The 23,113-nt window shown below is 38.8% G+C and overlaps 1 protein-coding gene across 4 annotated transcripts in view; it reads right to left on the reverse strand.

The window, feature by feature from the left end:
* The window catches only part of TRPM3 (transient receptor potential cation channel subfamily M member 3), an 803,813-nt gene that overhangs the window by 557,528 nt on the left and 223,172 nt on the right, over positions 1-23,113 (reverse strand). The gene's annotated exons all lie outside the window — the stretch shown is intronic.

Here is a 23,113-nt window from a genome sequence, read left to right on the forward strand (position 1 = left end):
CAGGATCCACCTAAGAGTGAAACCATACGGTATCTGTCTTTCTCTGTATGGCTTATTTCACTTAGCATCACACTCTCCAGTTCCATCCACGTTGCTACAAAAGGCCATATTTCGTTCTTTCTCATTGCCATGTAGTACTCCATTGTGTATATAAACCACAATTTCTTTATCCATTCATCAGTTGATGGACATTTAGGCTATTTCCATAATTTGGCTATTGTTGAGAGTGCTGCTATAAACATTGGGGTACAAGTGCCCCTATGCATCAGTACTCCTGTATCCCTTGGGTAAATTCCCAGCAGTGCTATTGCTGGGTCATAGGGTAGGTCTATTTTTAATTTTCTGAGGAACCTCCACACTGCTTTCCAGAGCGGCTGCACCAATTTGCATTCCCACCAACAGGCCAGTGCCACTTTAATAAGGATGCTTCTCAAAGTCACTCCATCAGCAGTAGCTTCTCTAGTGTCCTGATTTCTGGGATAGAGGTCAGTCAGTCCCTAACACTCCAGCTTGTAAAATTCCTCTCAACTCCACCCTCCTGAAATGCTTTATAAGCTCCTCTGTTGACTTGGTTCACTCTACTTTAGAAGTACAGCTTCCCTTCACTGAATAAGCAACATCTTCAGCTTGTCACATCCGATATGGAGTGGTGGCCTCTTCTTTGAACAGCATATATGGTACATCTGTAGAAAAACTCTAAGACTAACACAGTCCCTATAGGTGCTACATAGTAAAATTTACCTCCCTCTCTTTTCCCCATGAAAATTGCCATCTCTAGCATAAGCTAAGTTTCATGAAAGGAAAAAGCCTTGAGAAATAATACAAGTTTATTGTTATGTCAGATCTTATTCTCATCCTCCCCCTCAAGGAGAGAAAAAGCTCTCTTTCTTAGTGGAGAATTAATGTCGATTAGTTCATATGAAAACTGGTTGGTCCTGCCACGTAAGTCAATAGACATAGGAATGGCAATGTAATTTGGGTCCACCTCAGGGTATGTGATTTTAAAATTACCTATGTGCTACATAGGATGCTAATGACCAGGCACAAACCCTCAACCTGCTGCGGATCATTTATTGGCAGATAAGATTATTTGCACTGGAACTTCCTTAGCTTTCTTGTTTGAGTTCCACCGCACTCACTTGCAAGCTCTGCTCTAACTGGCTTTCCATGGCTCCCTGACGGTTCTCACTTTTTCAGGTTTCTGTATTTGTGACCAAGCTTCCCCTGCTGCCTCAAAATACTGTCTTTTCCAACCCTCACGTAGCAAACTCCTACCTGTCCTTCATGGCCCAACTCAAATGTCTCTTCCATCCCTTTGCCCTTCTTCATCCCACTCTCCTCCCTCAACACTCTACCTATGTCTCAGGTTAGCTCTTGCCACATACATCCTAATTTATCTATTTCTCCCCCCTTCTGAGATCTTATGCCTCTTGAGGACATATACCTATGATACAGTTTTCAAGTCTTTTACGTCCAACACTTTACAAATAACAGACACATACAGTGTCTCCATTCACTTGCACTATTCATATAAAAATTCACCCACAGCCCATGGTAACTCAAAAAGAATTTGCAAAACCAGCAGAGGTTTGGCTTTCCATCCTCTCCATTGATTTTGGTGTCATTTTTATGCATTTTAAGTTACAAATGGATTTCCTCAATGGCTATCAGAGACATAAGGATTTGAAAGCATAAACCAAATACCTTGCCTTTTTGCATTGTCTTTGTGTCAACAGCTTAGTCTACAAGGCTTGAGGAGTAGCACATCCACAGACAGGGTAGCAATGGTACTGAAATTCCCGAGTTGGGATCCACAAGTGTCTAACATGCTCAACAAACCAGCTCAGTCCATCCTTCCCCTAAAGAACCTGCAAAAATGCCGAGGACTAAGCATTCAATTAGTAACTGCTGAGTGAATGTCTACCCTTTTTATATCCTCTCCAATTAAAGCATTCCCATTCATATCCAAGTATCATGCTCAAGTTTTTGCCACAGAGACTTCATGCAATCAGAGGTTAAAAAGACCACAATCTTGTCACATTTGACAATTTGGGTTATAAAGCATATGAAAACATATGCTTCCAGGTTTCTGAGGCCCCTCTATAAGGAGAGATGGGTAGGATAATGAAGGGTAGGATAAAGAGAAGGATAAACCGCTGGAGATGTCCTAAATTCCACAAATTTGTGACATTCATTTCCTTATGAAATACAAAGTAAGTACAGAGAACCACAATACCAATTATTCTAGGACGTCAAGCTGCAAGAGTTACCCAACTGGCTGTCCTGCTCCTCTGTTCTAGTCCCCTGTCACATAACCACTGTGGTCATGATACTACTGTGGGCCAAGACCTGTAAGGCCATTATATGACCTACAGATGCCCAACTTCCCAGACTACCACTGAAAAGCATCCATACACTGTCTCTCAACCAAACACCCTGATGAAATCTCCTATTCCACTAAATGTAAGCTCCAATCAGGGAGAAACCACTCCCATTTATTAACCTCTTACTGTATATATGCCAGAAACTGTGTGTTTAATAGGGAGATATTTATTCATTTACTCCTGACAACAGCCCTGTCTTGGATTAGAGATCGGGCAATTTCAACGTTTTTTTTTTATTTATTTATTTTTGGGACAGAGAGAGACAGAGCATGAACGGGGGAGGGGGCAGAGAGAGAGGGAGAGAGGGAGACACAGAATCGGAAACAGGCTCCAGGCTCTGAGCCATCAGCCCAGAGCCTGACGCGGGGCTCGAACTCCCGGACCGCGAGATCGTGACCTGGCTGAAGTCGGACGCTTAATCGACTGCGCCACCCAGGCGCCCCTAGAGATCGGGCAATTTAAACCTAAAATGATAATGTAGGCCATGCAGCTGGAAAATAATGTAGCTAGAATGTGCATACTCATTCCCAGACCTCTTAAACCAAAAGGTATTCTAAACAGGTCTGTGATTTCTGACTTCAACCCTTATCTGTATCCTCGGTGGCCAGCATGGTGCCAGGTTATTAGATAGCCGGCAATATTATTATAGTTATTATAGTCCCTCAATAAAATTTAGTTGAATAAGTAAAACAGGATCCTATGGGTTCTGCCTGTTCTCTTGCTTTTTGGCTATACTGACAAAGCCCACCCACTCTTGCTTCAATCCCTTTTCCAAGTTCATATTCTTCCATAATGCTCTCCACCACTGGCCTTGCCAGTTCACTTTGGTCTTTAATTCGTTATCTATACTAGAAAGTCACCACTAATGCTCTACATGCTTTCGATGTTTATGTATTTGTTGCCCTTGTTTTTCTTTTTTTTTATTCATATGGAGTCATTCATCCTTAAACTGGATATATCACCTAGCTGAATGTCTTCCTGCCACCCCCACCCTGGCATGGCGGATATAGACATTTTCTGTGGACTGCACTGTATTTGCCTGTAACACAACAAGATTACAAATTCTTTGGGAACACTGTTGTTTTGACAATCAGGAGCTGATCTCTTTCAAATATAAAGTTGGTCTCTTCTGTTGTGGACAAATTGTTATTTTATTTCTTTAAACTGAACAATTTTCTGACGGCACAACATCATCAAGGATCAGAAAAGTAACATGTAAACTCAGCCCCTGGGACCCCCCCCCCCCCACCGCCTCAGGGTAATAGAGTATCTGTGGGCTCATTACCTTTCCTATCCTATTACCTGGTGAGCTGATGAGAAGGTGCCTATAGCTGTTTCACCCCCTCACATAGAAATGAATCTAACATTCTGATAGACTCATTACTTTTTGGCCCTGCCTTTTCAGGAGTAGAATGAAAAAAGAATACAAGTAGATCTCATATATGGTAACCTTTATTTCTAAGCTTAAGGAAGGCAGGGTCTAAAATCTTTATGTAAATAAAGTGAAAGCACTTATTATTGAACAAGAAGCCCAAACAGTCTCACTGTGATTCTTTCCTTTTTATAGGACTTTTAATGTTCTCTTCTTCCAAATCTAGGCTTGGGGGGGGGGGGGGGTGGAATCAGGCAGCAAGTTTTGCTACCTGATATTTGGCAGTTTCGGGTCCAAGTTTAAGGATGCTAATAAATGAATGGAAATTCCTTTAAATAAATTTACAACAGGCGTGTATGTGTGTAGCTTTAAGCGGACTTTAAGTTGGTAAACTTAATGATGATTGAAAAACCACTTATGGCACTTGACAGACCTCTCCCAAGGTCAAAGGAGATTTTAGATTTTATCATGTATTTACCACATTCCCCAAAGTCCCCCCCTTCATCTCCATTTTCACCCTAACAATGGAGCACCATGTTCCTTCTCCTTCCCCATGTGGCCATCACTTTCTTTCCCTCTCTGCTCTTCTTCTCATTCCATTTCAAAATCTTCTACCTCCTTGGCTCTACCGCAAATATCTGGAAAAAGTCACCAGGGCTCTTTTGGGGGCTCCACTTTATACCTGATGCTGTTGCCCATCCCATTGACTCACATTACTTTGTGACCCCATTTAGCCAGACTCTCTCCTCAAGCTTAGTTTCTTTGACGTATTCATTGCTACCACCCCCTCCTGCCCCCATTTCTCACCCTCTTCTTCCTGTACGGGTGCATCCTAAAACATCTATTTCCCTTCCCCGAATTTCAAATGACACCATTGTATTAGGTATTCCTTTTCTAGCTCCAATCCTCAACTTCATACTAATCTCCAAAATGGAAATTTAGATAGCCTGTGAAATCTGCTACACAATCTCTCACCATTACCTTAAAGAGAGTTAACTCCAAAACTCAACACAATTTTTCTTTCTTTTACTTTCCAGACGTTTTATTATCTTGTGTCTCCTACGTCAGTGGAGAGTGTTGCTATCCACTGGTTAATTCAAGTAACAAACCTAAAAGGCAGTGTGAATTATGAAAAATATGCCACTAAGCTTCTTTATCATTATCCATTTCTTTATCATCAGCTTTATCAGCTTCTTTACCATTATCAGGATGAAAAATATTTTTATCCGTATACAACTGTCCCAATATAATATTAGAAGTACACTCTACTGGTTAAAGTATGAAGTTATTTAGGAAAAAAAAATACCTTGGGGCACCTGGGTGGCTCAGTCAGTTGAACATCTGACTCGATTTCCGCTTAGGTCATGATTTCAGGGTCATGGGATAAAGTCCCACATTGGGCTCCGTGCTGAATGTGGAGCCTACTTAAGATTCTTTTTCCCTCTGCCCCTCTCCCTCTTGTACACTCTCTCCCTCTCTAAAATAAAATAAAAAAAATATTTTGATTGCAATTGGTTCTGATACCTTGACTTCAAGAAGGGATCAATTATTACCAGAATATATAGAACACCGTGAACCAACACCAAGAATAACCACCCTGAACTAATTTCTAAGTAGGTAGTGCATTAAGAATTGATGGCACGTGTATTACACATTGAAACACTGATACAACCTTATTTCATTTCATTAACTAAAAAGAAGCAGTACAGAATACACACGGGCCATCACTCTCAAGAATATTGTAAAACATACACTTTTTTTTTTAACTACCATAAAATAGTGTTTTGTTCTCATTTGTTCTATTCATGGCTTATTTATTTGATGTTGCAACTTCTTGACCTTAACTACCTTTTTGGTTTTAAATAATTTCAGACAGTTGTGAAATAAGAGAAAGCCAAGAAAGAAAAAGAAATCACCCATACTCCCATCCCTAATGACATACGTAAAAATTTTCATCACCTTGTGGTCCTGATTCCTGTGCATATTCAGTGTTTGCATTTCTACCCTAGGGTTATGGATTTTGATAGTCTGTTTTATAATAAATGTCATGTATTTTGCCACATTCTCTCCTTCTTCCCTGTATACTGATATATTATGATACTCTCACCCCACCTGTAACTCCACACACAATCTTCCAATGTTTGGTTTCCTAATTGACACCTGGCAATTGAATTAAATTAAACAGTGGCTATTAAATAGTGTTAAACCACTATCAGATTAAGGGTTTTCTTTTTTACCTTAAATTTTATTTAGTAGTATTTCTAGGACGTCTATATCTTTCCAAAGAAAACTAATATATGCATAGAAAATTGAACAATTCTTTATGCACAGGTACAACTGCACAGTGCTCTTTGCATAAAGCAGAACAGACTATAAGCTGGGTCTTTCTGTGCACCATGGAAGAGGATTCCGTTAAGTAATGTTCTATTTTTTTTTACTTTTATTTATTTTTGAGAGAGAGAGAGAGAGAGAGAGAGAAAGAGAGAGAGAGGGAGGGAGGGAAAGAAATAAAGAGAGCAAGTAGAGGTGGGGCAGAGAGAGATAGGGAGACAGAATCTGAAGCAGGTTCCAGGCTCTGAGCTGTCAGCACAGAGCTGACTTGGGGCTCAAACCCACAAACTGTGAGATCACGACCTGAGCCCAAGTCAGATGCTTACCTGGCTGAGCCATCCCAGCCACCTCCACTAACCAATATTCTAATGCAATCTTGTTACAGAGTTCTCTGGCACAGACTTCATAGACCTCTCAAGTTGTTTTTGTAATTTTTTTTTAAATGTTTTTATTTACTTTTGAGACAGAGAGCGACAGAGCATGAGTGGGGAAGGGGCAGAAAAAGAGGGAGACACAGAATCCAAAACAGGCTCCAGGCTCCGAGCCGTCAGCACAGAGCCCGACACGGGGCTCCAACCCACAGACTGAGATCGTGACCTGAGCTGAAGTCCGACGCTTAACCAACTGAGCCACCCACTCAAGTTGTTATTTTTAATGCTTTCCAACTTTTGCTTTGTGCTTGCTCTGAGCATCTTTACAGATGTAGAATGGCTTATATATAAGCCTCGTGTGGAAGACTAATGGGCTTCAGGTACCAGGTACTCAGGTGGACAACCCAGGATTGTGCATCAGTATGTGAGCCAGTATTCTTGGTTGTAACACTTTTGTAAGAATCCTTTTTAAGAGCTCAAACTATGCAGTCAGACTGCTTACGTTCAAATGCTACCTACATGCCCTGTAAGGCCCTTGAACCATTTGTACCCTCGTTAGTAAGACGAGCCTAATGACACAGCTAACTTCATGGATGTGTTATGAGGATTCAGCAAGTAAATTTATGTAAATAGCTTAAAATTGTGTCTGATACATGGTAAGGTATTAAAACAAGTTCTCCAAGCAAAGATATTAAGTGCTGAATAATGCATTTTTTTCGTACAAGAGATATTCCCACGTTGGCAACTAATCCCATGGTGTGCCCAATGCACTGACTGCATGAGATCATTATCAGTTATGGAAAGCCAGGTGGCAAATGGGTAGCCTGCAGGTTAGTCTGCAGAAATGTTTAGTTTGGACAACATACATGTCTAAACAGTGCTGCTTCTCTGGTTGACACTGACTGACACACACTCTGAGGGCAGGGCTCATTCCAGAGAAACACAGAAGCTTTAGAGCAGGACGGCACCATTTCCGATGCTGGGTTCACCACTTACAATGTCATCCTGGACACGTTTACTAACCTTTCTTGGCTTCCTTCTCCTTTATCTGCCCATGTGGAAAATATCCCCATCACAAGACCATTATGTGTTAGCCCCTCATGCATATTCAGTACAATGGTTACCTTCCTTCCCTAACGTTTCTCAGTAACTCGTAGCCAAATCCACTCCGCTTAATTTTGTATCAAAATGCAAGACATAAATTCCAGTATTTTTTAACTTTTATTTGTTCGTTTGTTTATATAGTTCGAATTAGGTCTTGGAAGCTCAGTAAGAGCTGAGTAAAACCGAGCATTAATGATATTAGGCAGAATTACCCAGGAGACTGATTGTCTGGGTTGAAATCCCAGCTCTAGTACTGACTAGACTATGTGCCCCCGGGCATGTTGCTTGACCTCCCTGGGTCTCAGTTTCTTCATTTATGGAACAGCAATTATAGTTTTTAACTACCTCTTTGGGTTGTTGTGAGGGTTCTGGGAGTTAACATACCTCTGGTGCTTTGGACAGTGCCTGGTGCAGCTTAAGCAACTTTATGTAAGTATCAGCTGTTATCAACCATCACCATCTTAAATGCCAATTCAGGGCCACACATTAGCACTAAAATTTTAGCAATCCCATTTCAAAGATGCAAAGGTAAGAGAAGGAGAAGATAGAGTGTTCTTTCTCCTTCTCTTACCTTTGTACCTTTGTTTGCACTTCAAGAATGTTGAATCCTAGGTGTGTTTCTTTTTTCTAGCAGGGTGGAGAGTGGTTCAAGAGTGGGGCTGGACATAAGGGGTAAAGGAGATCGAACGGTGCCCACTCCCAATTTGCTGGGCAAACACTTTTTTAAAGTAAAATTACATGCAATGCTACCTGAACACATTTGGTGTTGTTCAAGAACACAAAGAAAATAAAAGCTCTATTTTCTCATCATGCACCTTCCTGAGAAAAATACACAGATACATTTTGAACTATTATATTGTGTAGTCAGAAAGATATTAGCCCCAGAATTACTCATCCTTCCCAAATTTACTTTTTTGTGTAGTAGTAAAAGTGAGTCACTCCTATGAATAAATTTCTCTTGCCTAAGACTGTCCTCAGAATGAACAAACTGAACTGTCTGCTGGTAGTTTCTATGCAAAATGACAGCAATCCCTGTTTGTACACTAGGATTTCAGTTAAAATGTGTGAGAGAGTCACCCCTAGGGGAAGAAGACGAGCAAATGAAACTGTGGCTTCCATTCTAAGAATGTTCTTGAGGAATTTGAAAGGAAAACGGAGTTTGAAAATGAGGGACACTAGATCACTGGTATAAAGACAAAGTGTATCAAAGAAAGAAAATACAGAGGTTTGCAAAAATGCTTTGTAGAACAAAAATGATGTATACTGTGCTACGTGGGTTCTCTAACTTACCCCAAGGAATTGTTAATTCATGAATCCAAACTACCCCACCCAGCCTTCGTGGGATGTTCTTTTCAGCAATGAAAGTGGGTACAGAAGCTAAACAAGGCGACTGAGAAATAGCTACTCGTCTAAAAGCGTTTTTTTCTTTCTGTGGTACACACTTGGACACTGAGTAAGAACAATGTTTCTCCTTCAAATTTCACGAAACAGCCAGTTTCTACTAGTATTCCCTTTTCTTCAAGAAATGGAATACAATACTATGAAAATACCTAACATTCTACTAGCCGTTACCGACCTATTTTCTGGAAAAAATAATACGTCTTTTACATATTTTACCTTTTTAAATTTTTTTTTAACATTTATTTATTTTTGAGTCAGAGAGAGACAGAGAATGAACAGGGGAGGGGCAGAGAGAGAGGGAGACACAGAATCTGAAACAGGCTCCAGGCTCTGAGCTGTCAGCACAGAGCCCGACGCGGGGCTCGAACTCACGGACCGTGAGATCATGACCTGAGCTGAAGTTGGACGCTTAACCAACCAAGCCACCCAGGCGCCCCCATATTTCACCTTTTTAAATGAAAAAATACGTATTGAGATTCTTCAATGGCATGTCCAATTAAGTCAAATTGGTCACATTGCTAAAGCTATTTTTGTCACAGGAGATAAATGTGAGATATCCAACATACATATTGTAATAGATACTGCCCATTATTTGGTTACTTCTTCACCAGGGGGAAATTTGATACTTTATAGTGTGGTGCTATAAACTCTCTCTATAGTAATAGATAGTATGTATAATCACAGAAACTCAATTAGTTATTTTTCAAAATGAGAATGAACTTTAAAATATTTTAAAATATGCCATATAAAACCACTTGGTCTTTAAGGCCTTTCAACAGATCTTTATTGCCCTTTTGAAAAATCAATATAAAAGACAAAGAGCTGATATATGTCAAGCTTATTTTCATCAGTTCCCCAATACAGCTTAAATAAACTTTTGTGTCCTTAGTTGCTCCAAAATTATGCTCCCCCATTACTTTATGGGAGTTGTTTTCTATCAAAGCCTACCTTTTCTAAGTCCACACTTGATTAATGGAGTGAGGCAACTTATACTACAGGGGTGAGGGGGAACAAGGGCAGTTGACAAAATAGGCAAGGGCCAGAATTATTTCAAATGTTTCTTCCATCTCTACCCCGCAAAGCAAGAGGAGAAGACCTTAAAAAGAGAATTAACTTAGTGCATGTGTTTTGCTAAAACAACAGGACAAAACACGATCGGATTTTAATGCATTTTATTTTTATTATTTTTTTTTAATATGAAATTTATTGTCAAATTGGTTTCCATACAACACCCAGTGCTCATCCCAACAGGTGCCTTCCTCAATGCCCATCACCCACTTTCCCCTCCCTCCCACCCCCCATCAACCCTCAGTTTATTCTCAGTTTTTAAGAGTCTCTTATGGTTTGGCTCCCTCTTTTTTTTCATTCCCCTCCCCCATGGTCTTCTGTTAAGTTTCTCAGGATCCACGTAAGAGTGAAAACATATGGTATCTGTCTTTGTCTGCCTAATTTATTTCACTTAGCATAACACTCTCCAGTTCCATCCACGTTGCTATAAAAGGCCATATTTCATTCTTTCTCTTTGCCAAGTAGTATTCCATTGTGTATATAAACCACAATTTTTTTTATCCATTCATCAGTTGATGGACATTCAGGCTTTTTCCATCATTTGGCTATTGTTGAAAGTGTTGCTATAAACATTGGGGTGCAAGTGCCCCTATGCATCAGCACTCCTGTATCCCTTGGACAAATACCTACTAGTGCAATTTCTGGGTCATAGGGTAGATCTTTTTGTTGTTGTTGTTGTTGTTTTTTAGGAACCTCCACACTGTTTTCCAGAGTGGCAGCACCAGTTTGCATTCCCACCAACAGTGCAAGAGGGTTCCCGTTTCTCCACATCCTCTCCAGCATCTATAGTCTCCTGATTTGTTCATTTTAACCACTCTGACTGGCATGAGGTGATATCTGAGTGTGGTTTTGATTTGTATTTCCCTGATGAGCGACGTTGAGCATCTTTTCATGTGCCTGTTGGCCATCTGAATGTCTTCTTTAGAGAAGTGTCTATTCATGTCTTCTGCCCATTTCTTCACTGGATTATTTTTTGGAGTTTGGTGAGTTCTTTATAGATTTTGGATACAAGCCCTTTGTCTTATATGTCATTTGCAAATATCTTTTCCCATTCCATCGATTGCCTTTTAATTTTGTTGATTGTTTCCTTTGCAGTGCAGAAGGTTTTCATCTTCATGAGGTCCCAATAGTTCTTTTTTGCTTTTAATTCCCTTGTCTTTGGAGATGTGTCGAGTAAGAAATTGCTGTGGCTGAGATCAGAGAGGTTTTTTTCCTGCTTTCTCCTCTACGGTTTTGATGGTTTCCTGTCTCACATTCAGGTCCTTCATCCATTTTGAGTTTATTTTTGTGAATGGTGTAAGAAAGTCGTCTAGTTTCATCCTTCTGCATGTTGCTGTCCAGTTCTCCCAGCACCATTTGTTAAAGAGACTGTCTTTTTTCCATTCGATATTCTTTCCTACTTTGTCAAAGGTGAGTTGGCCATACTTTTGTGGGTCCAATTCTGGAGTCTTTATTCTATTCCATTGGTCTATGTGTCTGTTTTTGTGCCAACACCATGCTGTCGTGAGGATTACAGCTTTATAGTAGAGGCTAGAGTCTGGGATTGTGATGCCTCCCGCTTTGGTTTTCTTCTTCAACATTACTTTGGCTATTCGGGGTCTTTTGTGGTTCCATACAAATTTTAGGATTGCTTGTTCTAGCTTCAAGAAAAATGCTGGTGCAATTTTGATTGGGATCGCATGGAATGTGTAGATAGCTTTGGGTAGTATTGACATGTTAACAATATTTATTCTTCCAATCCATGAGCACGGAATGTTTTTCCATTTCTTTGTATCTTCTTCAGTTTCCTTCATAAGCTTTCTATAATTTTCAGCATATAGAACTTTTACGTCTTTGGTCAGGTTTATTCCTGTATATGATTCCTTGTATGTATGCATATGTTATTCCTGTATATGTTTATTCCTTGTATGATTCTTGTGCAATTGTGAATGGGATCAGTTTCTTGGCCTTTCTGTTGCTTCAGTATTAGTGTATAAGAATGCAACTGATTTCTGTACATTACACTTTTGCATCCTGCGACTTTGCTGAATTCATGTATCAGTTCTAGCAGACTTTTGGTGGAGTCTATTGGGTTTTCCATGTATAATACCATGTCATCTGCAAAAAGTGAAAGCTTGACTTCATCTTTGCCAATTTTGATGCCTTGATTTCCTTTTGTTGTCTGATTGCTGATGCGAGAACTTCCAACACTATGTTAAACAACAGCAGTGAGAATGGACATCCCTCCCGTGTTCCTGATCTCAGGGGGGAAAGCTCTCAGTTTTTTCTCCCTTGAGGACACTATTAGCTGTGGGCTTTTCATAAATGGCTTTTTATGATGTTTAAGTATGTTCCTTCTATCCCGACTTTCTTGAGCTTTTTTATTAAGAAAGGATGATGAATCTTGTCAAATGCTTTTTCTGTCGTCGATTGACAGGATCATACGGTTATGTTTTCTTTTATTAATGTGATGCATCATATTGATTAATTTGTGAATATTGAACCAGCCCTGAAGCCCAGGAATGAATCCCACTTGATCATGGTGAATAAGTCTTTTTATATGCTGTTGAATTTGATTTGCTAGTACCTTGTTGAGAATTTCTGCATCCATATTCATCAGGGATATTGGCCTGTAGTTCTTTTTGCTGGGCCTCTGTCTCATTTAGGAATCAAAGTAATTCTGGCTTCAGAGAATGAGTCTGGAAGTTTTCCTTCCCTTTCTATTTTTTTGGGACAGCTTGAGAAGGACAGGTATTATCTCTGTTTTAAATGTCTGATAGAATTCCCCAGGGAAGCCATCTGGTCCTGGACTCTTATTTGTTGTGAGATTTTTGATAACTGATTCAATTTCTTCACTGGTTATGGGTCTGTTCAAGTTTTCTATTTCTTCCCGTTTGAGTTTTAGAAGTGGGTGGGTGCTTAGGAATTTGTCCATTTCTTCCAGGTTGTCCAGTTTGTTGGCATATAATTTTTATAGTATTCCTGATAATTGCTTGTATTTCTGAGGGATCGGTTGTAATAATTCCATTTTCATTCATGATTTTATCTTTTGGGTCATCTCCCTTTTCTTTTTCAGAAGCCTGGCTACAGGTTTATCAATTTTGTTTATTTTTTCAAAAAACCAACTATTGGTTTCATTGATCTGCTCTACAGTTTTATTAGATTCTATATTGTTTATTTCTGCTCTGATCTTTATTATTTCTCTTCTTCTGCTGGGTTTAGGGTGTCTTTGCTGTTCTGCTTCTATTTCCTTTAGGTGTGCTGTTAGATTTTGTATTTGGGATTTTTCTTGTTTCTTGAGATAGGCCTGGATTGCAATGTATTTTCCTCTCAGGACTGCCTTCACTGCATCCCAAAGCGTTTGTTGTATTTTCATTTTCATTTGTTTCCATATATATCTTAATTTCTTCTCTAATTGCCTGGTTGGCCCATTCATTCTTTAGTAGAGTGTCCTTTAACCTCCATGCTTTTGGAGGTTTTCCAGACTTTCTCCTGTGGTTGATTTCAAGTTTCATAGCACTGTGGTCTGGAAGTGTGCATGGTATGATCTCAATTCTTTTATACTTATTAAGGTCTGTTTTGTGACCCAGTATGTGAACTATCTTGGAGAATGTTCCATGTTAATGCCATTATTTTTACTTTTTTTTTTTTCTTATGACATTCACCTTAGCTAGACCTGACCACTGATTATTAGTGCAAAATGATACTACTAGGGTAAAGGTAGCGGAAGGGATACAACTTGTAAAGCTTCATTTTGAACAAAACACTCACCAAAAAATGAGTAATTTAGGTATTAAAAAGCTTTTGAAACACTGAAGGAAATGCTAGGCTTTGACTTTTATCCTTTACCAATGAAACTAGAATAAAAGTTAGTAGAAAATATTTCTGCACTCGAAGATACATAAACATTTGGTGGGTGGAATGTTAGGAGTAAGTGGTTCTAATTTGTCTATGAAGGTCTAATTTGGTTCACATTCATTAACATTGACTGTGAGGTCAGGTTTCAAGGAAGAATCAAGAACTTCAGTCTTTGAAGTCAATTGAAATAAAAGAATTCTATTTTTATTCAAGTTACCAAGGCTTACCATAAAAAGTTAACATGAAATGGTTTTAAATTATCTAATCAGTTATCTACTATCACAAGACTAGACCTCATGGTCCAAGTATCTAACTATTTATGATATATCTGCTATTGGACACTATAATTCTACTTTTCATCGTCTCACTTTCCAAGGTAAAAACCAAAATGGCCAGGGAAATATAAACATAAATAATAACCTTCTGTGATTTAAGAATTATGGTAGAGTGGGGTTTTTTGACACATTCATTTTTAAGAGACAGAGATGGAGCATGAGTAGGGGAGGGGCACAGTGAAAGGGAGACACAGAAAGAATCTGAAGCAGTCTCCAGCCTCTGAGCTGTCAGCACAGAGCCCGACACGGGGCTCAAACTCACAAGCTGTGAGATCATGACCAGAGCTGAAGTCAGAAGCCTAACCGACAGAGCCACCCAGGCACCCCCAGAATTATGGTAGAGTTTTATTATGCATCTTGGAACCCTAATAAACCTCAAGTATTTCTAGTTGTGAATAAAAAAAATCTCAAGAGTTTTAGTAGTGGTCCATGAAACTATTTACTTGTGAATAATTTAAGTAGAAATAGACATTCAAGATCATCTGTACAGAACATAAATCATGAAACTTCGATCCTCTTAATTTTTCATACACCATTGACAGAAACTGAATTCTGGATGATAATTAGAGTGGGAAAAAGTAATTAGCAAATTGATGCACCTTTTCTATTCTGCATCATATGGCTTCTTGGCCTTTTGGCTAAGATTCAGTGTATTCTGAATGATGACTGCTAAAACTAACTGCTTGTTGTTTTTTTTTTTTTTTTTTAAGAAGCTTCTAATTTCTCCATAAACCTTAGGAAGTGAATGTTTGCATTTCCCTAAGCAAAAAATTTTTTGTAATTTTTTAACTCTCAGATGAAAAAGGCAATTCTAAGAGTAATTTTAGGAGTTAAAACATCTAACCAAGGAAAAGGGGCTTTCAAGTAGAGAGTGAGAGAGAAGAGTTTCCTTGGAGAACCTAACTGTCCTCTCTAACATGAATATAAAATCTACGGGATAAAAGCAAAAATAAACTTCCCAAAATATTTCCAAGCAGAATAATATCAAGTAGTGGAATCCATGTTATTTGTTTCCTAACATCTGCCAAATAATGTTGGTGTACAAAGAACATCAGTGAACTTTGCAAAATTCAAGAGGGGCAAAGATCACCTGCTGATAGAGGGAGCGATCCATGGTAGTGGTGGCAAACCACCACCCACAGGCCAAACCAACCCACAGTCCCATGTGTAGCCCATGAGATAATAGTTTTTACACTCTAAAATGGTTGAAAAGAATTAAAAGAATATTTAATGACACATGGAACTCCCATAAGATATAAAGGGGGGGAGGGTTTCAAGAGGTATTAATTACAAAAACCTGTTTTAAAATTCTGACCAGAAGTCTAAAACATAGTCCCTATTTTCCATTCAATGTACAAGTATGTCTTGAGTTAAGAAATGATACCATCCATGGACTTTGTCCAAGTCAAGAATATCTATTTTTTCTGATACCCCATCCCCCCGCCACACACACACGGGAATATGTTTGTCATGGCAGAGCTTGGCTCAGACTTGTATTTACTTTGAAAACTTAAGTCTAAAGCTTCTTGTGTTGTCATCTTTTTGATCTTTTCTAAAAATCCTTCATTTTCTGCCTCCAAGTTAAAAAAAATGAAAAGTAAACTTACTTGGGATATGATATTCATTCCCTTAACTACTATCTCAAAACTCATCATTTCTTAAAAGATACAAAAACAATTATGTAATAGTCTTTGTTGGAGAAAATGCCTCCAACTCATTCAGCTTTTACTAAGAAGGTTTTAGGCAGGATTCCACCATCTCCAGAATGAACAGACAAAACTGAGAATGAAATTTTGTTTGAAAGGACTATCAGTCATAAGAATGGAAAATGAATCATAACTTAATGTATCAGATTTATCAGAATTTACAGGCATTTCAAAAAAATTAGGACAATAGTCTGGAAGTTTCTTAAAAAGTTAAATATACATGTATCATAAAATGTAGAAACTCTACTCTTGGGTACCTAAGAATACTGAAAACATTTATCGCCACAAAGACTTGTATGTAAATGTTCGTACAGGAAAAAAAGGGGTAACAACTGCTGGTTAACTGCTCTAAACCCCCTAACCATAGCTATCAAAATATCCTATCTTTTCTATATGATGGCTCCATTCATCATCCTCAAATTTTTGTCGTATCATGTCCCTTTTCTTTTAAACTTTTGATGGCTCCCTATTACTGGCAGACCAAACTATTGAATCTGGTGCTGTAGCAAACCTCCTTTACAGGTATTATTCCCAGGTATCATACGCTCTGCATCCCGGCTATATGGGCTTAATGACTATCCCTGAACATTTCATCTTCTTGCATTTTCTATATCCCTGCTTCTATGGGTTCCTCAGCCTGAGATACCCTTTCCCACCTTGTTCGTCTTAAAAGATGAGTTTCTAGGTCAAAACCGTCTTTCCTCCTTGATTCCTTTCCTGAGTACTTACATGTGAATTGTTCATTCATTCTCTACCCTGAAGCCTCTTCACAGCTGCAATAATTCTATCATTTTTTAGCTTTGTAGCAGACTTACTCTGTATCTGTCCATCCTTGCTAAAAAAAAAAAAAAAAAAAATCCTTTAAAAATGTAAGCTCTGTGAGGATAGGAAAAAGGTCTTATTCACACTTAACACAAATGCCTGACTAAAAGCTGTGGTTCGTTAACTATTTTTTAAGTATCAATATCCCTGAACACTACTACTTGCATCTTCACTAGAAAGGAACTTTAAAAAAAAATCTTCTTTTATTAAGACACTGAAATGGCTTGCATATAGAAGAGAGATTGAACAAGCACTCATTTGTAAAGCATGCAAATAAGCCAATGGCGAAAACAAAGATTATTGTTTCATGGCATCTGTTACGACTGCAGCAGGCACGTTCTATGGTCTCATATGTGAAAGCTAAGTTAATTTAGACTGGGGAGTGGGGCTCTGCTTTGCAATTCACTTTTGCTCAAGATCACAAGCTTAACATTAGAGAATGATCTAATCCCATAGATCCTAACTCCTTTTATTTTTCAGCTTAAGAGATTCCTTCCAGAAGCACTCAGACTTTTAAAAAACAAAATACATTGTTTGAGCTTGTCTTAACTAAATGCATTATTGGACCACTACCAGTGGATGCCCTAAGTTTTGTTGACGTCCTTGGGAGTCCAAAGTAAGGCCACTATTAACAAATTGGCAAATTTAAGAGGCAGATTTACTTAAGTATAAAATAAAATTGAATGAAATCGCAAGAGTACAGAGCCCCACTTTGAGAAACAATTGCACATTTTTCTTTGCTGGTGTTTTAAGTTGTATAAACTTGCTTATTTAATTTTTTAAAGAGTTTTCCATGGCCTTCCTCTTTTAGTTTTTTTTTTTTTTTTTTTTTTTTTTTTTAATGTGAGGATGAACAGACATTTCAGTGCAAAACAGAGGGAGTTAATATCATTAAGTAGCAGGGAGACCCTCAGAAAGTTACTTAGACCAGACGGTAATGTTTACCTCCAGGGGGCTCGGAGGAGGAGGAAGGATGGAGGTACATGTTAGAGCTCAAGATGGAACAGAAGCTTATAGGCTGGAGTCCACAGAGACTTAAAAAACAAAAAACAAACATGGGCCCAGTATGTGTCTACCATGAAAGCTGACCATTTGGCAGCTTAAGAAGGAAACTGTACCTTCATTATAACTGAAATATAAAAGTGGTGATAAAGTTTTGCTTTCAACAAAGGGGGCCTATAAAAATTCTTGGTTTTTTATTAACAGATATAACTTTATTAAATGAGAATTACTACAATTAAATTGTAATGTTTCTAGTCATTGGCACACATTGTAAAATAAATTGATCTCACAGATACCTATCAGATTAAAATAGATTCAGATATATTTATGCTTATTTGTCTCTTACGTTTGCCTAGTTCTCGGTGAATCATAACACAATCAGATTATAAGTTACCCTCACATTGTAATTGCCTAAACGGTCTAATGCAGTTATTATATTTCACATACAATCATAAAACACAGCTCTATACTTCAGCAGAATTTGACTTTGGGCCTTTTGGGTTTCTATTTTAGTACATAAGCCCGTAATGACTTTTATACATATGCACAGGGAAGGCAAGGTAGCTGATTTGTTTTTTATTCTATAAGGCTGAGTAAAAAGTGAAAAGCTAACTAAAGGGCATGTTTTCACTGAACTCAGTACAGTACCTGACAGATTTAGGTTTAGACTCTATTCCCTGTAAATTTCTTCTAAAAAGAAATGAATCTCTAAAATAGCACTTGGCACAAAGTAGGTGCTCAATTCTTATTTGTAGCACTGAAGTGATTCTCAATTTTTGAGGTTAATGCCCTTGGGAAAAGTGCAAGTACTTCAACACTGACCCCCAAGAAAATTTACTTCACAGTATCTAACGAAAATACCCTAGGAGTAATTTGTGAACGGAGCTTTGTTCATGCATATTCAGTGGCCCTGTCTTAGAACTTTGTCTGGACTGTGTAGCAAGGTACGGGGCCACATACTTAGCCAAGACAAGCCATGCAACAGCCATCTCACTACACTTTTGTAGGCACTGAGGCATACATGAGCAGGGTGCAGAGATGGAAGCATGGGACGTTTTCTGTTTGTCTTCTAGGATCAAGCAGAAGGTTAGGTACAGCAGTCTTCTGCCCAGTTGTCTTCATCACTTCTCACTGAAGCCAGGATTGATGGTCCATGGTATTTAGTACACTATCATTCTTACAGGGTACACAGTAAGAATTAATTAATATAATTTAATAAAATACCAGGGTAAGACAAATGGAAAACTTTTGACATCTAAAGACTTGATGCAAGATTTTGAAGTCTTGATTGAAATATAGCCAACTCCTCTGATTAAATCCAATGTTTCTTTGGCTGGATCATTCTGCTTTGGAGAAAGCCAGTCTACTTGGGAAGCAAACCAGCAAACTTGGCATCAGGGACATAAAGCTTTATGCAATAGTGCATCCTGGCCCCAGTGTCCCCTCTAGGGTCTCCTGCTGGACTGTACTTGACAGCAGCCTGGGCATCTGGAAGAATTCAGGAGCCTCTTCTGTCACCCAACTTATGACCCTGGAGGGACCAGGGCCTGGAAAAGAAGGAAACACTACTTCTGTCCAAATATGTCCTTGCCAAACTCAAATTAATTCACTGGAATCACAGACTGTTGAAATTACTTATAAATAAATTTTTCCAGTAAGAAAATGCCTTTGCTTAACTGATTTTTGTTATATGTTAATAGCAAAATAGGATTAAAGGCAAAATAGAAGATGGGTATGTGGTTACTTGTATGTTAATGTCAGTCTAGTTCTTGCCCTAACTTTTCCCATCCACATGATCCCAGCGTGTCCTGCCCATGGAATTTGGCAAAGTAGTGCAGAGTATGTGGTTTGTCTGTTCATTCCTCTTCACCCCAAATATAGACTCCATAGTTAAACTCATGCCTATACTCAACATGCCTATACTCATGCCTATACACAACCCTCAGACCAATAGTTGTACCCTCCACCGACAGAGCCAGCCAGGCGCCCCTCATATAACACTTCTTACACGTCAGGCACTCTGCAAATACGGACTCATTTAATCAAAACAACACAGTGTGTAAGGTCAATACAGTTTTATCACATTTTTCAGATGACTAAATTAAGCCCAGAATGGTTAAATAACTTGCCCAAGGTCACACTGCTAGTGAGTAGTAGTGCCAGGATTTCTATTCATTAATAATCACTAAATTATACTGTTAAAGGTCTTCATCTGTACTATTTTCCAAGGATCATCACCAAGAGTCAATTTTAATTTTCCATCACAGACATTTCAGTCCTTCATCTGGCAATCTGACAGGACTCAACTCTTTTGATCCTTCTTTTAGACATTTATCCATTTACTTATTTGTTCAACACACATTTCTCGAGCACCTACTATACCCAAGTCACTGTGCTCAGAGTCAGGGACACAAAGATGGATGAGGACACTCAGCTGGGACAGGCAGGCCCATATTCCAAGGAATGCTATTTCATCAGTTCAAATGCTACAGGAGCACAGAAGACTGAGAGACTGCCAAGGCAAGGAGACTTTTACATAGTGAAGGACCATTTAACCAAGTCTAACACAGGATGAGAAACCTACTGACTGGTGGTTTCATGGCCCGATTATGATTGTGCTCAAAATTTCCCATCAGAAATGGCTGCATTTCTATTTCTTTGCAGTGTATTTATTTAGACTAATCAAGATTTCAGAAGAGGTTGGTGAGTGAGGTCATGGTTTTTTGTTTTTTTTCTCCCCCCATGGGTCTCAAATGCTTTTATTTAAGCAACTTCTGAACAATTTTGAGCACCCATACAACATCGCCACGTTCACACACACACACAAAACCCACATCAGTGTATTCTCTAATTCTCAAGTGGTACTCATATTCCTGATACTCTTTATAGCTAGCTTTTGGTGAGGGGGAGGTTGACGATAATTCTGTGCTATTTCAATCTACACGTTTAACTTTTTAAGAGGTAGGCTCAGTCACCCCAGTCATTCTTACAATATTTAGATCATTGACAGGAAATGGATCAAATCATCAACAGAAAATGTAGATCAATGAATATTCATCAGGAGTCTAAGAATATTGTCTACGGGTAGCCTTCAAAGATCCTTAAACTTCCCGATACTGGGTACACAACTGGGTGCGTGTACGCAAAACTACATTTTTCTATGATTGATTTTTATCATAATCTCAGAATGGACTGTATTGCCTTTCACCCCTCCCCCTCCATAAATGGTTTAAAACCATCAAGCCAAGAGATTTCAATGGTTAGAAAGAAATTGACATGGAATCTCTATTGTTTTAGAATACGGTACTTATTGCATACAGTTATGCCTGGTTGACTATGTAATAAAAAGTACACATGAAGTTCCCCGTTTAAAAGCCTCTTCAGCATTGCTTTTAAAATAACTGGATTTCCAAGAGTCAACCATGGTTTTAAGAGGAATTACTAATCCCACAAATTGACACGAGCAACCCTATGCTGAGGCAATGTCTACACTAGGGGATATCCTATCCTGGGGATACTAGAAGAATAGTTAGTGGATATTACTTCCCTTCTTTGACCACGGAGCTTAGCTTTAACACGTAGTGCTTTTTAACTTTTCAAAGTCTGATTCTTTTGTGCTCAGTTTATCAACTGACCTAAATAGAGAAGCAAGAAAAGTTGATCCCAGACCACATTCTCCCAAGAGCCTTTTATTTATTAGCTAACTCAAAGGACAGGTCAAATTTTCTTAGTTTGTGCCTTATTCTGAGATTTCACAAGACTTTCATGGGAAGCAGTACAACTAAGAGAAAAAGAATATGAGGTTTCGTCTCAGGCCCCAACTCCCAACGCCAGCTCTGCCTCTATAAACTATGTTCCTTTGGGCATATTACTTAGCCTTTCTAAGTCATTGTCTTCTTATGAAATGCAGTCAGTAATACCTCACAGATTCTGAAGAGTCAATGAGGAAATGTGTCTGACACGGGTTGCTCACATATAGATCTAGGACCACATTCCACTCCATGTTCTCAAGGAAACAACAAAGTTATTGGCACCACCTCAGGCCCATAGCACAACCTTCTGTGTTAAAGCACTTTGCTTTCACATTTATCATATTCTGTCTTGTATGCAAGTTAGTTGCCGTCAGGAGTCTGTTGTGAGGGCCTCACAGATGGGCCTTTATTCCGAGACAGTTGTACAATGTGAGAATGGCCAAACAAGAGCATTGTTGGGATCACAGAGAAATGTGTGCCTTTGTTAATGACAATGACTCAAGTAGAACGAGAGGCAGAAGTCCAAAAACCACCTTGAAGGAAATAGTTACCTATTGCTTAAAGTCTAAATCAGCTGTCCATGAACTCTGGCTCTTAGGTCAAATCTGGCCCTGCTCCTGTCCTGTACAGCTCATGAATACAGCCACACTCATTCATTACATATTGCCTATGGCCAGAACTCAAAACCATGGACTATCTGGCCACTTACTGGAAAAGTTGCTGACCTCTGCCCTCAAGCAGGACTGTGCAACACAAGTCTAATGCGCTTTTAATTTTTAAATCTTATGTATTCTATGTATTACATAAATTACATAATTTTACGTTTTCTGGTAGCTATTTTAAAAACAAAGGTTATCTTTAATCCAACATATTTATAAACATTAAAAATTGTTCAGAGATTTTTCTTTTTGCCCCATTCTACATCTTGGAAATCCCTTGTGCGTTTTGTACTTACAGCACACTTAAGTTTGGACTAGCCACATCTCCAGTGTTCAGTGGCTGCTGGGGACGTATCATAAGACTGGTCTAAAGGTCTATGTATGGCAGGGTCAGTGATCAGGCCGTGGCCGAGTCACTGACACACACATACACACAGATTCCCTCTGGGAACCCTGTCAGGCAACGGGTAACTCTGGAGCCTATGTGAGATAAATCAGAATATAAATCAGGTCAGATAAAAAGCAGGCAAGTTAGAGCATTCATGAGGGAGAAGAATAGAGGTAGCTCGAGCTACCATGAGCTAGTTTAATAAAATTAAATGTCACTTTCCCTACCACTTAGATTTGAAATCATTCTTACATTTGTTATATACTCTTAAAGTATTAGCTCTTCGAAGGCAAAACCGTGTTATATTCATGTTTATATGTGATCGTGGCACCTACCGTGCTGCTTGGCCCTTTGCTTGTGTTTCAAATATAGTAAAGGTCCAACTAAGCAATAGACTGTTGTTCAGTTAAGAACTGTTGTCTGCAGCAAGGACTAAAAATGTAATAATAAACCAGTTTTCAGTGACTGAGAACAATGTGAATCTCACCAGGATGCTTGGTGTTTAGCACGATCAGGATCAGAATCTGAAACTTGAAGAAATAAAGTTCCATTGACAAACACCAATATTTATTATATTGATA

Source organism: Puma concolor, chromosome D4 (assembly GCF_028749965.1).
Source record: "Puma concolor isolate L17-30 chromosome D4, mPumCon1.1.hap2, whole genome shotgun sequence".
In the NCBI taxonomy this organism is placed as follows: Eukaryota; Metazoa; Chordata; class Mammalia; order Carnivora; family Felidae; genus Puma; species Puma concolor.